Here is a 16,631-nt window from a genome sequence, read left to right on the forward strand (position 1 = left end):
CAGCTCCTACTGTTTCCCTGACAGACCAACACACACGTTTCGATGGCAATCAGCCATCTGTGGTTCTGACTGACCAAGGTGCATGTGCACATCACTTCAGGCACAGAAATCACTTTAATTCCAGCACAGGACAACATGTATTGCTCAGCTAGAGGCTGAGTATGGAAAAATCAGGAGCCTGTGGCTTTGTTAGAGAGGTGGGAATTCATGGGAAGCAAATTTGGAGCCAAGGTTACAGCCCAGTGTAAGGACAAGCAAATTGATCAGCTGAAATAAGATCTGGAGGGTTTTTTATTTTCTCTAAACATTTTCTATGCACCTTTAAGTTTTTATGTTCCTTTAGAGATATTTTACCATGTACATATATTTCCATAGTTAATGTTCTATTCCAATTAATAATGATAAAAATGAGTTCTACAAGCCTTGCTTAACAGAGATTTCTGTCTCGTGCATCACCTGCATAAGCGGTGGTCTCTTGTCCAATTCCTGTCCTGGCCAGTGATGCTCTGGCTGACTGCAGCTGGAGTTCCACATCTGCCCAGCTGGGCATCCTTTGCAGTGGGTTTGTTGTCTCCCAGCTGGCGCATAATATTGGGGAAGATAAAACAAGAAAGCCTTATCAATATGATTGCCTGGCAAAAGATTTTGAGAATATGGAAACTATAAGCGAGATTGAAATGAAAGCAAGCTTTGAGATACCAAGCCTTAATTGTTCTGTTTTCCAGAACAACTGGAAAACAATGGTGTGGCCAGCTGAAGGTGATCCCCTTTTGATGGAACAACACCCTCTGCTTGCAGACAGGCCCAAGGGTCAGAGCAGACTTCACTGGGTTGGCAGAAGGGGCCCAAAGAGGAGGTTTTAGGGTTTAAAATGTAACACAGTATGGTAATGTAATGATTCTTATAGGCTGTATGTAAATGCTCTTGGATTTGTATTTTGTACTAGATTGGCTAGTGAAAATTAGAATATTCAGCACAGAAGAAGATTTATGGTATTGTAACGGGAACTTCGCTCTCTTTCCCTCTTGCTTTTATTCTTCTCTCTCTCTCTCTCTCTCTCTCTCTCTCTCTTTCTCTTTTGGGCTCCTCTTTGGGGCTCCTCTCTCGGGCCTGGTCTGAGCTGTGTCTTGCAGCTCCCAGCAGGGCCCTGCCCCCAGGCCCTTTGCAATAAACCCCAAGTTCCAGCCCTGGCTGCAGAGATCTCTCGTCTCCGTCTATCCTGACTGACCTACCCCCATGGCTCCTACAACATAACACTGTTTGGTTTTGCAGACTGGTTTTGCCTGTGGTTTGATTCCCAACGGTGGGAAAATTGCACTGTACCCTTCTCCCCAGCCAGCTGGGTTCATTTTACCTTTCGCAGAGTTGGGTGTTTGCAGGAAGAAGCTGAATGCTGCCCCAAGGACACATCCCTGTAGCCCCTGTGGAATCCAGTAGGTTTGCACATACCCATCCCTAGGGCAGTGTGGCCATTTGCAGTCTCTTTTTGTGGTACTGGGTTTTGGTAAGTAAAGGTTGCTAAAGCAGATGTGAATAACACTCAGTGTCTCTTTTTAAGAACATTACATCAGTTGTCCTCTGAGTTAATGTCTTCCCCCTCCTTTTTCCAACTGGCATTTCAGACAAAGTGGTTTTTTTCAACCTCAGCAGCCCTAATCTCTTTGTTTTCCAGCTTCTGATGCCTCCAGTCTAGTTCCATTTGTTCCATCTGCTCTGAAAAACTCATGAGAAAAAGAATGGATTCCAGGTGCAGACTACTGATCAGCTTGTGCTTGCCAGGACAAGAGGAACGCAGAGCAATCCTCACATTCACACTCTTGCAGATATCATTTGCCCTGGTAAAAATCATGGCCTGTCAGTGAACTGGAAAAACAAATAAATAATTAACACAGAATATGTGGTGAGTGAAGATGAATATAATTGAGTGGCAGAAGAATTATGTATCCAAGATTGTACCTTTGGGGAGAGGAGAAGAATACTTGATTATTGTCTTTTTTTGCCCCTATGCTTTTTATACCTGCAAGATACTTGGGCAGGATGGAATTTTCTTGCTATTCCTTGTCATAGCTTTCTTTTGACAAGTACAAACCCCAACAGATAGGAAACCTTCCCACAACAGTTCAGGATGATCTTGTGCAAAGGCTTTTCAGGAAAACTGAATGCTTAGTAGCTTTCCACATTTGCTGGGTAAAGCTGTTGTTCTGGGAGATAATTTCTGAGAATTAATATTTAATAATTTTCATTATATTTTTCTTTTATTTCTCAGTCCAATCCAGACTGGTCAGTGGGATTTGTGCTTGTGGCAAAATAGGTGTAGCATTTATTCTTGGTTGGGCTATTGTAAGTAACAATATTTACATCCCTAATGGAAACTTATCCTGTTTTAACAGAACTGCCACACTCAGTGAATGCTGTTGGTGCTGAGAGCTGACTGGGAAGCCACTGAGGATAAGGGTCTGTGTGGCAGAGTGGTGTAAATGACTCCCATGTCTGAACCTTTCATGTGCTAATAAAAATAATCCTGCAAGATCATTAAAATATTGGGATTCTGTTTGATTTTTGAGCATAAGTCTGCAAATGGACATTGCTCTCTGATACCTCTGGGCTCTGGGTTCCCTCAGCTAAAGGGCTGGGACAAGGCTGTGTAACAGAAGCACTGAACACTTATTATTCTCCTATCCCTAGAGTATAGGATTCACTCTCCTGAAATAGACCCCGCCTTCATTCCCTCAGTTTTCCCACTCTCAACCAGCTCCCTTGACCTCACACAAGACAAACCTCTTCTTTCTAACATTACATAATTTCCTAGAGGTTGCACACCAAATCTCTTGTCAAACTTGGAATTAGGGCTGGATTTCTTAGCTCCTCGACAAGTTTAACGATTTTTTAGTTTAGTGGTGTTGGGATTTTTGTTGTTGTTGTTTTTGCATTTGTTTTGGTTTGGTTTTTGTGTGAAGCACACAAAAATCCTGACAGAATCACTTAAATACAAAATAATTCAGGTAGGAAGGAACCTCTGGAGGTCTCTAGGTCCACCCCATGCTTGAACCAGAGCCAGCGTAGGTAATGCAGCACAGGTAAGAGATAAATACCTTCAAGGCTGGAGATTGCACAGCCCCTTTGTGCCCTAGTCCAGTGTTTGCTGCCCCTTGGTGCATTTTATTTCCTTATGTCTATTTGTGATTTCACAGCTCTGCAAAGAATATAGCTCATACTCCTCACACCTTCCCAGCAAGCAGTTTTAGGCAGCAGCAAGGTGCCCCTTCACCTTCTCTTCTCCAGGCTGAACAGAGTCAGCTCTCTCAGCAGCTGCTCATGTGTCCTGTGCTCTGTCCCTGTCAGCTTGGTGGCCTCCTATGGACTCTGGTTCATCAGTGCCTAGGCAGGACAGGCACCAGGGAGCTTGGGCTGGTGCCAGGACTCACAGTGAGTTCTTATCACTGCAGAGTAAAAGGTGAGGTTTCCTCACCCCACTGGCTGCACTCATGGTGACACAGCCCTGAATGTACTTCTTTGTCACAGGGCACTCAGTTGGGGTCCTACTCAACTTATTGGGACCACAGCACCTCTTCCACCAAATTGCTTTCAAGGCAGTATCCCATGTCTTGTTGAATTTGAGTTACTCCCTCCCAGACCCAGAACTGCCTTTGACCACCTGCATTTGTCTTTGCTGAGTTTCCTGAGGGTTTTTTTTCACCTCCCTGTAGGAACTCAGTCCCTATTGCTGATTAACTTGACAACATGAAGCTGGTGCTGGGGAGACCACGGTGACCATGTCTCCATGGAGGCAGTTTTGGCAGTGTGGATGTTTACCTTTTTTGGGATAGATACAGCCCCGAGCAAGTATCACACAATGACTGTGGAACCGTCATCAGCGCCAATTAGTGCCTAAGCAATTGTCAGTCCTTAACTATGGCTTAATGCTGCTGTCTGACTTAAGGCTGTGTAAAGTTGGTGATTTATAAGTGCAGGAGTACTTTGTTTTCACATCCTTTTTCTGTACTGTTGTTAAAGCACTTTGTAAGTACTGTAACGTCAATCTTATTCTTTTGTTAGTTGGGTAATTATTCCAGGAAGTGCTTTATATTTTAAAATCTGACTTCTTGTCTTGAAATTGTCATCCCTAGAAGGAGAAACTTTGTTGAGCTGCCTTGTAAAGAGAGTTTGAATTCATTTCACTCATGAAGATAATGGTGTAGTGTCAGAGTGTATCTATTTCTAATTGACTTTAAAATCAGAATTGATTAATTTGATGTAGGATTTAGAAAAAATACCAGTAGGAAAAGATAGATTACTTCCTGTTATCTGCAGAGGGAATTAATGAACCCTTCAGGTTGGTGAGAAATTATTATTATTCCCAAGCAATCTAATTAAAGGGTATAAAAAAGACATGCGGCTATTTAATTGTTTTATTACTCAATTGCTCTACAGTACATAATCAGAGAAGTGGGAGGGAGTGATTAGGTGTCTTGAGAACGGAAATGACACGACCAAGATATGTAGATGTATTAAAGGAAGGAGAAGCCACTGGGAAAATTGAACCTCTCTTACCCACGCAAAAGACTGAAGATTATTTTTCCCTGGGAGCGCAGAACACGACACTGTAAATGTGCTGTGGGGTTTTCAGAAGCAAACATGAGATGTTGGTGCTGGGAAAGGTAAAATACACCAGGCAGTGCTTAACTGGTTGCTCTGTCCAGCTCTTGTCTCCACAGGGCCTTGCAAGCGGGGTCAGCTGGGCCCGTGGGAGGCGCCACAGCAGATCTGCAGGGTGTCCACAGGCCCCACTTGGATCCCAGTTACAGCTTTGCCCTCTGGATGATGCATTGAGGATGCAGATGCTCAGTGTCAGTGTGAGTTGGATGCCTGTTTCTGTCAGGCTCTTTGAGAAGAGTTTTTGACATGCAGATGTTTGTAGAGACAGAACTTTTTGTTTAGACCCAGGTTTATTTTGTTCCACCCTGATCACCTCCCTCATTTATACAATTGTGACTTATCTACGTCTGAAAGGCTGACTCATCCCCTGAGTGGTTTGCCTCCTTGCAAATTGCTCTGGCATAAATCAGCTTGTATTTCAGAGAATAGGTGCTGAAAAAAAGCCACGTAACATCAAAACTATTACAAAGGGAGGAGGTATGATTTAAATACCTGGAGCTTGATCCAAAGCCAAATAAAGCTAATGAACAGGTTTCCATTAATAACTCTTTAATAGTCCGTATCACCTTTAGAGGTTTGTACCTTCCTTACCTTATGTAGCATCTTGTAACAGGATACCTGAATGTCCTTTGCTAAAAATTGAATCTTCACACAAGCTATCAATTCTGATGAGTTAGAGGTGGAGTTATGTATCTCACTACATCCCTCTGTCCCTTGCAGCTGCAGCATTACACTTGTGAGCTCTGAACAAAGCCTCTGGTCTTGGACTGACAATTCAGGTTTGAGAGATCCCTGGATGAGCAGAAATCTTTCTCGTTCACTCGATTTCTTTTATCCAGCCTTTCTTATGCTCAGTGTGCAGGGAGTAACTGGGCACTGAATTGCAATCTGAGAGTGAGTAACAGCAGGGGCAGGAGTTGCTTTACCAGTCCCATCACATGCCATTAACATACCAGTTGCAGTGCTCATGATTTTCCAGACTGGATTAGGGGAGAATTTACTCAGTTAAACTTGCTCTGCAAGGCCCAGGGTTTGGTCCTCAGCAGATGTTCTGCGCATGCTTGCTACAACTGGAAAGGGAGGAGAAGATGGTGTACTTGGCTTACCACCAACCCAGAGCTTGGGGCTCTCAAGGACTGAACCAGCCTCTTGTGTAATAGGCTGGCCCCTGGATTCTCATAAGGAACAAAATGTTCTGGTTTTCCTCTTGTTGACAGTATAAGGAAAATAAGAGGCAAGAGGTAATAAAATTAGTCAAAGCTTCGCTTCACATCAGTTCATTTGTTGTCTTCTAGGTCTTGCTTCAGTTTCTGCCTGTGCTGGTGTACATGCAGCATGTTCAGGAGTAAACTGTGTTCTTGAAACAAAACCACAGCCACCTTTTAACCCTGGGACTAACTATGCTCCTCCCAAAAGGCATTAGCTCAATCATACCCAGCTTTTGAATGTTGCTCATCCTCATTCCCAGGGAAGCAAAATGAAGGCTCTTTCTGCCCTCTGTTGGGCAGTTCATGGTAGGAGGGGATGGTACCATTACAGCATTAGGACCTGGCTTGGTGCAGAAGCCTTTACTGAGGACAGGGTGGGAGAAAGTCTGCCACAGTAAAACTGGAATGTGTAAAAATTAATATCACTGGGGCAAGTGGTATAATCATCATGATGCAAATGCTTGCTACTGTAATAGAAACATTTCTGTGGATGGAGACTGTATGAACTGAACTGGATCCCAGCCATTCTGTACTGCTGGCTGGGGCCCTCACAAGTGTGAGGCTACAGACTTTGCTTAGAAGACATCACTGGGGTCTTCACTAGGCACTTTGTGACATTTGCTGTGGTGTGATCTAACTGGATCATCAAACATTCCATGTGTCCCTCTGCACAGGACAGCTGTGCTGGCTGGAACAGCAGTTAGACACCTCCTCTTTCATCTGCATAATTCACCATGGGGATTCTTCTTCACTCCTCACCAAACCACTATGCAGGGTAGAACAACATTGATTTCCTAACCAGGGTCTCATGAAGGCCACCACCACAATATTCTATGCCTAAAAGGCAGGACTGAATTTGTGTTTGCAAATGTGCATCTGAGTTTGTGGAAGGGTGAAATCATTGCAGTTTGCATGCAAGGGCAACCTGAGGTACAGAATATAACATTAAGTGATTTTTTTTTTCTCTGTGAATACCACTTTCAAACATACAGGGAGTATTTGTCAGAGTATTTGGCATTGTGCTACATTTATTGAGGTCAGTGATATACTCTGGACTTTGGTCCATGCAGCCTGACAGACATTGATCAAGAAATAGGAAAGAGCAGAAGACATTTGTCATGGACACCTAGAAAATGAGTATGAAATTAAGGATCACTGCAAAGCCTGTCCGAGGGGCTGAGGCAGCACCACAAGGGGATGATGTGCTGTAGGGGGATAGAACCCTGTTCTCCATGCTCACACAGCACTGTGCTGTCAGACCATCCTTGCCACTCTTTGGTGTCCATCTTCTTCCTGCTGTGGCAAATGAAATCTTGTGAACAACAGCCTCATTTTCTGTGTTTCTAATTCACACTCATACAGATCCTCCCAGTGTCCTGGCAAGTGAAAAAATCCTTCTCATAATATTTATAGCATATCAATTGTCCCAATCGAGCCACTAGGTGGCTTTGGATGGAGCACCTGTGTCAGTAGCACCTGCATTACAGAGGCTAGACTGATGTTTTCCTCTTGGTCTTGACATCTACAGCACTCCCTAGCCATACCAGTAAGTCTAGTTGTTTTTTTTCTAAATATACTTCTGAAGAAATGTCATATTCTTAATTTTAAAGCAGTGGGACTTTCCCCCCTGAGTTCTACAGCATTTCAGTGACTGTGAAATATGTAAATTTACATCCCAGAACTTCTCTCCTTTAACTCCTGCACTAAATGAAACTGTCACAGGATATATAACATGAATAACATTCTGTTATTGTGTCATGGACCCTGTTGGGTTATAGGGTTTTGTACTCTTCTTTTTCCTGTCCTTCATTTTCACTACACCCTATTCTCTTCCTTTCATGACTATCTTGTGCCACCTGGTGTCCCAAACTCACCAGTGACAGCAAAAATGAAAGGACCAGGGTGTATTGGAGCAGTAAAGGCATGAGATAATTACACGAAAATGTAATAAAATACTGTGTGCTGTGAGGTATTAATCTCCTAAATCAGAGGGTCAGGATGAACCACACAGCTAGAGGGGCTTCTCCTTAAGCATTCCTTATGCACTCAGAAGCCACTGAGAATGTTTTGTCACAGAAGTACCTTCACACCAAGTAGAGCTGATCTGTCCTCATTTAATAAAACAAGTGATTATGAACGTAAGAGAAAGAACCTGTAAATGCCAAAGGAGTACATGAACCAACACCACTGTTGGCAAAAAGATCATTTGCTGTAATTTTCCACTGCCTGTAGTGCATCCAGTGGGATCTGAGGAGCTGGCAGGGCCCCGGATCCCCTGCTCAAACTGTAGAGCACATACTCCAGTAGCTACAGCTACCTGTAGCCAGGCCGGCACAGAGCTCCAGCAGCATCCTTAAAACACAGACTGCCTTGGCTGCCCAATACTATTGCTGTGTTTTTTTAACATACCCAGAAAATTCTTGCAAACATTTCCCTTTGCCAGATACTTCTACCTTTGTACCAAAGCTGCAAAACAAACATACTCTGAGCCACAAAGGAGACAAGGGTAGACTGTGCTTATGAGCAAGAGCAAGGACAAGTAACTTCTGCTGTGCTGTTGTCTCTACAACAAACTTTAATACTCTGGAATTACTCATTCTACCCACAGAGCTGCTCACAGGTACCTCAGGGAAAGCTTTAAAGCAGAAGAGTTGCTATAAATCCCTTTTGTCCTCCTAGCTTGACAACACTCCCTCTCCCCCCAAATATTTTTGATCTTTATGTCCTTAGAAAAAGGATTTACACATAATGCAGGAATTACTTGGGAATCCAGATGTGTGCAAGAGAAGAAGCATGCAACTGTGATTATTCTTCAGCTGGGGTTTCACCATGTCCTCAAAGAAAATAGTCCAGTGCAGGATGGTAAGGTCTCCTGTCAGTCTGTGACAGGACAGACATAATCCCTTGCAGCTCAAAAAACAGTGCTAAAAATGCCCATTTACTTTCAGTGCCTAAGTCAAACACCTGGAGAATTGATCTGTTAGAAAAAGTCATGAAAATAAACAGATTTCCTTCCAGTAGCCATGGAAGAGTGCAAAAGACATTCATAATTTTCTAGCATTCATAACTTTTCTAGAATTTATAATTTTTTCCCAAATCCTCTGCCCTGTATCTACAAATTCCCAAATACTCCACACAGTAATATCTGTGCCTTCAGCACCAGACATCCTGAATGTCCCACAGAGGTGGCAAACAAAAGCCCACCCTGTCTCATTTACCACTTTCTTCAAGCTTTCTCCAAGCAAAGTCAAGGGCAAACAGGAGCAAAAAACACAGAGAAGGACAAGAATTCTGACAGAAAATTGCAGCTTTAACTTAGGTATGGGTGAGGCAGGAGGAGTTATTCACTGTGTTCTCATTAGATTCATCCCCATTCATCTGCTGGGTACCACCTAGACAAGTAGAAGCTGTTCAGTGAAAAGAGGCTTTTGGGGACCACCAAAAAAAAAAAAACGAAGACAGCCAAAGAAAACCCACAGTTCTGTGGGAATAAACAAGGAGCCTCTAACTGAAGACACACCTGGCTGCTTCCCCTGTAGACAGCAATTTGGATTTTATTTTCTCTTTCAGATCCAGAGCTAGGACAAAGCAGGAAAAAAACCCACCAGACGTGGTGCTGAAAACTACAGCCCAGGACAAGATTCTCAGGAAGAGCACAGTGACACTGGGGCCACCTCCATCGGATGACTCCATGCTGCATTTACCCAGAGCACTATCCATCCTGCCAAGGCTTTATCCCTTCTCTGAGCACCTCCGTTATATTTGGTGAGCAGTGTGGTGGCCCTGAAGAAGATGTTTTTCAGCTGATTCCAGTGAGCTCCCTGCTGAACATGCCAGGCTGAGGAGGCAGGGCTGTGCCCCAGCTGTGTGAGGACTAGGACAGGCTGGGCCATGCCCCTCTGTGTGGTGGGGGAGGACCAAAACAGCCACCCCACCCGTTTTCATTTTTGGCTGGAGATTATGGGAGGCCTAGACAATACCATAGGCCACAAAACCTGCTATAGGTGCTGCTCTGGGACAGGCATTGCACCCAGACCCTGGAAGGTTCTGTGTCCTACTGAAAACATCTGTAAGTCCCAATACAGCTTAATTCAGAGTTGAAGTCTCTTTTTTCTAGGTACATACCGAGAAAATAAAATTGCAGGACCCCAAATCTTAGCAAATGCCACACGAACCTCTCCAAAACAAAAAGTTCCCGAAGGGATGGATAAGGTTCTATGCCACACTTCCCACTAATCTGCCACGACTTCTTTGTAAGAGAGTATCTTATCTATGAAAGGTAAATCTTGAAAGCAATGCATGCCTGACACCCCACACCAGGGAAAGGCAGGGAGCACCCACAGGATGCACCCCAAACAGAGCACCATGTCACAAAGGGCCCTTGCACACCCTGCCACCTGCCCTGGGGCCGCCCCCTGCCCCCACAAAGGGGCCCAGGTTGGAAGGAATGCCTTGCCCCAAGTGTCTCAGACAGCCCGACAGGATCTTTAGGAATGGCTCAAACCATAAGCAAAGGCTGTCCCGCTCGGCAGGCTCAGGGCAGCAGGAGTCCCCGTGGCTGCTGACCCAGCCGTGGCGGGAAGGGCATGGGGCCTTCCACAGAAACTGGCACGGCCTCCTCGGGACACGTCCCGCATGGTGGCCACGCTAAGCGCGGCCGTGTGACAGAAACAAGGAACGTGTGAGCCAGGGCACAAATGCTGCTCTGAGCCCTGGGGCCCTGGGAGCACTGACATCAGCAGGTGTGGCAGAGTCCCCGCCAAAGCAGAGTCCCCCCGAGCCCTGGCAGCGCTGGTGCCCATCTCCTGCCCCAGAGACCTGTACCTCGAGAGGGATTCTCTGCCAGAGGGCAGCCAAAGCTGACGTGCACTGGGGGCTGTGCTCCATCCTACAGGGGCTCGTGGGAGGAGCACCTGGAGCAACTGGTGGCAACACTTGGTACATGTCAGCTGAGGTTGCTTCTTCCTGGAATGATTTTTTCAAGGAAAGGATTAGCGGTAGCACAGAAAGACCAGCAGCTAGAGAATTTCACAGGACAAAGAGACTCCACCAAAACACTGTCATGTATCCTTGTGCTTTTCTGTCTCTCTTGCACTCTGAAAGAAAATGAATTGGCCCAGCCTCTGCTTTTCAACTGTCCATATACTGTGTGTCTTCCTGTGGCAGCTCCTGTGCAAACACAACTGGCTGCCTGCTGAGCACGGCAATGGACGGCCACAAACAGGGAGGTCCCCGCAGAACATCAAGGCAGACACCCGGGGAAGTGCAGAGGATAGGGATACCTCTGGGAGGAGAAGCCGTTCTGTGTCTCTGATGATGGTGCCAGGCCCCTGAAGGAGCAGCCAAGACAAGTGCTGGAAGCAGCCATGTCCTGCTCTTTTCTGCTGTCAGATGCACATGGGACAGATGTGTTGGCCACAGGTCCACCAGACTTGATCCAGGAACCATGGAAGCCCATGCATTGGTGGTAGGGAATGGGCTCCAGCAAGAGCAAAGCAGGATCTTCCAGCAGCAAAGCCTGAGCTTGTGAAGCGAGCCATGTCCTCAGCAGACACCAAAGTGCTTCCTTCCAGCCCTGAATGGTGGCCACAAGTGCCTGCCTTTCTTCAGCACCTCCTGCTGCTTCCTTTGTTCCAAGCCAGTCCAGGAATTAGGTTGGAAGCTCATGCATGTGTTTTTAAGGCACCTGCACGGAGGAGAAGGACGGCAGCTGCAGCGCAGGGCTCGTGCTGCCTCTCACGATGGCATCAAGGCCGCTGCCTTGGGACACCTGCCAGTGGAAGGCGAGTCTGCCCTCAAGCACAGCCATTGTAGTCGGTCAGGGGCACAGGCTGCAGCAGCAGCTGCCAAGCATTGCTGTGAGGCTGGCAAGCCAAGAGAAAGCCATTGTGGCCGAGCCTGCTGAAGCCTTTTGCTAAACCACATGAAATAGTGCCCACAGTACGGCCCCTTTGGAATGGCAGCTGGTGCAGACGCCTCCTGGAGCAGGTGCCTGCGTTCGGGGTGCTGCTGTTCCTGTGCACCCTCTGGTGCTGTTTCTGTGGCATCCAGAGCCGCTTTGGCAGCAGCGACTCAGCAGCCCTGCTCGAGGAGACGTGGCTGCCCTGGCCATGGAGGCAGAAGCTCTTTGTGTCCAGAGCTCTGTGTCAGAAGGGCCTCATCCTCAGCACCATGGCCTGGGCAGCCGCGGGGGCCCGGGCTGGCCGCCAGCCCTGCTCTGCCCTCTGCCCTGGCAGCACCGAGTGACCGTGCCCCGGCAGGGCCCCCTTGCCCTCCGTGTCCCCAGCCAGCCCAGTCTGGGCACCTCGGGGTGTCGCCATCCTCCTGCTGAGGCCCAGCCTCCAGGGCTTCTGCCCCAGGCGTGGGAGCCTCCCTGGGGAAGCGCCAGAGCAGCCGGCTGTCAGGAACAAGGCTGACACCCAATTCCTCAGGGCTTCCCAACAGCGCGGCCCCTCAGGGGCCTTCTGTCCCCTTGGAGCCTCCTGCCACCCATTCCCTCTCACAGGGCCCTCGTGCCTTCCCAGCGCCTTGTCCCGTCAGGGCCTCTGCAGCAACTCATGCCTTCACGGCCTCCCCCAGCCCGGCCAAGCTGCCCAGCAGCGGCGCAGCCCCGAGGGAGCTCCAGAGGAGCCGCATCGAGAGGCACCTCAGAGGCCTCAGCAATGCAGCCAGCAACACACGGGCAGCAGGACACAGATGGCCCTTCCTGGCTGGGCAGGAGGGCTTGTGGCCATCTCCAGGCACCAGGCCGGCAGCGATCCCTGCAGCTCCGGCCCCTGCCCAGCAGCTCTGTGGCCAGCACAAAGGCTTCAGCAGAAGCACCAAAGGCCAAGGGCCTTCTGGGCATTTTCCCTTCCCCACTGTACACCTGGGCTGCTCGCTTGGCACAAGGACCTGTTTTCCCCTCTTCCCCCGTGCCCTGCAGACGCTGGACACCAAAGAGAGCTCCTGGGAGTCTGGGTATTAAAACACATTCTATATTTATATCCTAAAGAACAACTAAATAGAAGGGATGAAACAATCTTAAAGAAAAGAAAAATCCCCCCCCCCCCGGCTCAGGTGGCCCCAGCAGACAGAGAGCCTTTCAAATCAGCTCTCCTCAGAGCGCCAGCAGCACAGCCAGCTGTGGCCCCAGAGACAAGTCCGTTTCTTGCGGGCCCTGCGAAACTGATCTTGCAGCTTCTGCAAGATGGAGCCCGGAGCTCTCTCCACAGCCCGGAGGACAAAGGCTGTTTCGAGAGCCAGGCTGCTGGTGGCAGGGCTGATGTCCTCTGCCTTGTCTTCAAGGGCTGCAAGAGAGAGGAACAGAGGCATGGTCAGATCTCGGATCTCTGGGGAGCCGAGGAGACGCCGGAGGCAGGGCCCTGCCAGCCGGCTCTGGCCATGGCCAGGAGGGAGCCAGGAGCAAGGGGATCAGTCCGAAGCTGCCGGACACTGTTGCCCCACGTGGGCCTGAAATGGGGGTGTGTGTTCTGGCCAAGGCAGCCCTGCTGCGCACAGGGAGCAGAGCCCTGGGCAGCGGGGCAGGGATTGCAGCTGCCCCCAGCAGCCGGGGCTGGCAGCCCTCTGGCCTCACTCACCCTGACAGATGTGGCGGAGCTCTCCCTTGTGGCCCCCGAGGTGCTGCCCGGCCATCCCTGAGAAGACAGAGCCTGTCAGGGCTCCAGCGGCACAACTCCCTGCCAGCCCAGCGGCGCTGCCAGCCCTGTGGCCACACGGGCTCCTGGCCCCGGCAGGGCTCGGGCCGGGCCCTTGCCGCTCGCTGCCGCCCAAGGGCACGGCTGCGAGAGGGCGGCAGCAGCGCCGAGGGCAGGCGGGGCTCCACGGCGCCGGGCACGGATGGCGCTGCCGGGGCAGCAGCCGGGCCCGGGGCTGAGCTGTGGCGGGGCGGGGAGGGGAAGCGCAGCCCAGGCTGGTGGCTCACCGATGAACCTGATGGCCGCCTGTCTCAGGGACTCCTGTGGGCTCTCCAGGTACTGCAAGGCGTGGCGCACGTGCTCGGCCGCTCGGCTCCTGTCCCCTGCCAGCTGGAGAGAGAGCACTTGGTGCAGGCTCAGTTCCTGGTCTGGGCGCTCCGTGCGGCCAGCACTGGCCTCCCCTGCCCGCAGAGCCCTGCCAGGCGGGCAGCAGCCACCGGCGCCGGGCTCTGATGGGGGCAGCGGGGCGGCTGCTGCCCGGGGAGCCGTGGTGCCGCCCGCAGCCCAGCCGGTTCGGGGCCACAGGAGCCTGGAGCAGAGCCCGCGCGGCCCGGGGAAGGCAGTGGCGTGTGGGGCTCAGGCTGGCGGCCCTGGCTGCAGCGCTGGGCAGGGGCGCAGCTGCCAGCTGCACCCACTGAGCAGCACTGCCAGGGGGCTTCTCCAGCCGGAGGCTGGGGCTTGCCGGCCGTCCTTACCAGGGCCTCGCCGAACCTCCAGGTCTGATCCAGCCGCAGCATGTGTTGGAGATCCTTCCTGTGCAGGAATGTGGCTGAACAATGCAGCGTTTCCCGGGAGGCCTGGAGTGCAGCAGGGAGCCCGAGATGGCACCACAGCCCAGGGCACAGGACCCGCACAGGTTCCTGTACCAAGGCCAGGAGGAGGCTGCAGCCCACGAGGCGCCAGAGCAGGAGGCAGCCGAGCCCCCTGCCAGGGGTCCAGCAGCAGCCGCTGAGTCCTCACCTCTGCCACGCGCTGGTTCTCGTCATGGCAGTGGAAGGAGAGTGGGAGCAGGCTCTGGCGCACGTGTGCCTTCAGGGCCTTTTTGTCCCCTTCCGGTAAAAAATACAGCATCTCTCGGAAGATGAACATGGAGCACAACTGCACCTGGCTGTCATCCTGTATGAAAGGAAGGGAGACCTCGGCATCGGCTGCTTCACGACCCCTGGGCACAGGCCTGAAAATGCACAGGGCACAAAGTTTGCGGGCAGCAGCCGGTGGCCGTGGTTGGAGGCACAGAGCCTTACTTTGTCAAAGAGCGGCAGGAGCGACCCAGCCAGCTGCAGGGCAAGGGGGCTGGCTATGGGAGCGCCATTGCACAGGAACAAACCGCTGAGGAGAACCATGGTCATGCTAAGCATCTCACTGTCATTTTCCTGTAGGAGCTCCACCAGCCTTTCATGCAGGCTCCACATCCTTACGGCCTGCGTGGAACACAAGTGTGTGAAACGCCGTCCTGCTGCCACAGGGCACAAAGGCCAAAGTGCTGTGCCAAAGCACTCGGGCAGCTGGAGCGGGAGGCAGGAGAGCTGGGAGCAGCTGCCTCAGCGCCCAAAGGCCAGCCAAGGCCAAGCGACTGCCTTGCCCAGCCCCATGCTGGCAGCATGGCTTCGGCCGCTGCCCTCTTCTCACCGAGACACTGGTGCCGAGCACCAGGAGGCCTCTGAGGGCCAAGCGACGCATCTCCCTGCATTCGCTCTGCAGGTTCTTGGACATGACCTCCAGGACGCTGTCACGGCATTCACTCCAGTCCAGGCAGTCCAGGATCTGAAAGGCACGAGGCCGGTGACGAGGGAGCCGCACAGGGCCGGGCCCAGGCAGCAGCATGGGCCGCGGGCAGCGTCCCGGGCAGCTGCGGCCACGAGAGGGCAGAGAGGCGGGAGGCAGCTCAGCCAGGCAGCGCTGGCCTTCAGGCTCACCTCCACAAGGAATGCCATGGCGGCCAAATCCCGGGATGGCATGTCTTTGCTGAGCAGCCCGAGCAGGTGGAATGCAATCGCCGAACACAGGCCTTGGGATGCGTGGTGCATTTCTCTGAGAGGAGGAAATAGGAAGCAAAACCCTGAGGCAGCAGGGGTAGACCTCTGCCAGGACTGACTGGCAGAGGTCTGGCCTTTCTCCAGCACCCTGCAAGGGGGAGCCGGGCCCTCTGGGAGGTGGCTCCTCTTGGGCACGCTCCTCTCCCAGGCTTTTGCAGTCTCCTTGGCCGTCCCTTGGTGACAAGGCCTTGTGGCCCACGACCACGGGGACTGTGTGGGGCACCCCAGGCACAGGGCACAAATGCCGGGGGCAGCTGGGGAGCAGGGAGCTCACCTGGCCAGCATGCCCACAGCACAGTGGTGGGTGTCAGCACAGAGCAGCGTGTCCCAGCCACGCTTGTCTTCCATTGCCACCACCACATCCTCATAGTGCAGTCGGCAGAGCAGGGCCTTCAGGGTCTGCTCTGCAAAGCTGTGTGCAGAGCAAAGCCCAGGTCACGCTGGGGGCACTGGCACCTGCCCTGGGCACGTGGCAGGGACAGGAGGACTTGCATGGAGCACCTGTTAGGGTCGGTGGCAAAGCCATGTAGCTGCTGGCATTCCTCCCAGAAGGTATCGGCCGCCTCGGGCATATCCGAGGTGCTGAAGAGCACTTGGAAGAGCAGGCACACAAAAAGGCTGGGGAAATTCACGGTCACCACGTGTGGGACACAGGGCATCTGGAGGATCTTCCACATCACCACAGTTGCCTGCAAAGGACAGAGCAGCCCGAGCTCAGTGCCGAGGTGTCAGTGTGGCTGAGCCCGGGCGTGGGAAGGAGAGGCCAGCGGAGACGCAGGGGGAGCACCGGGCCTGGTGCCTCTGAAGCTGCCCCTAGGCCGGGTTTCTGCCCAGTGCCTGAGGCAGGGAGACACTGTGGGGGAGGGAGGATGGAGAGCTGATGGAGAGGTGAGCTTGGGGTGAGCAAAAGCCAGTTGCAGGAACTCACAGCCAGGGCAAGGACAGCCATGTGGTCCCCATCGGAGGTGCACGTGCTGTGCTCTGGCCAGCTGGCCAATACGTCAAGGAGTATGAGCATGGCCGGCTCTGCAGCC

This window comes from Ammospiza caudacuta, chromosome 15 (genome assembly GCF_027887145.1).
Source record: "Ammospiza caudacuta isolate bAmmCau1 chromosome 15, bAmmCau1.pri, whole genome shotgun sequence".
NCBI lineage: Eukaryota > Metazoa > Chordata > Aves > Passeriformes > Passerellidae > Ammospiza > Ammospiza caudacuta.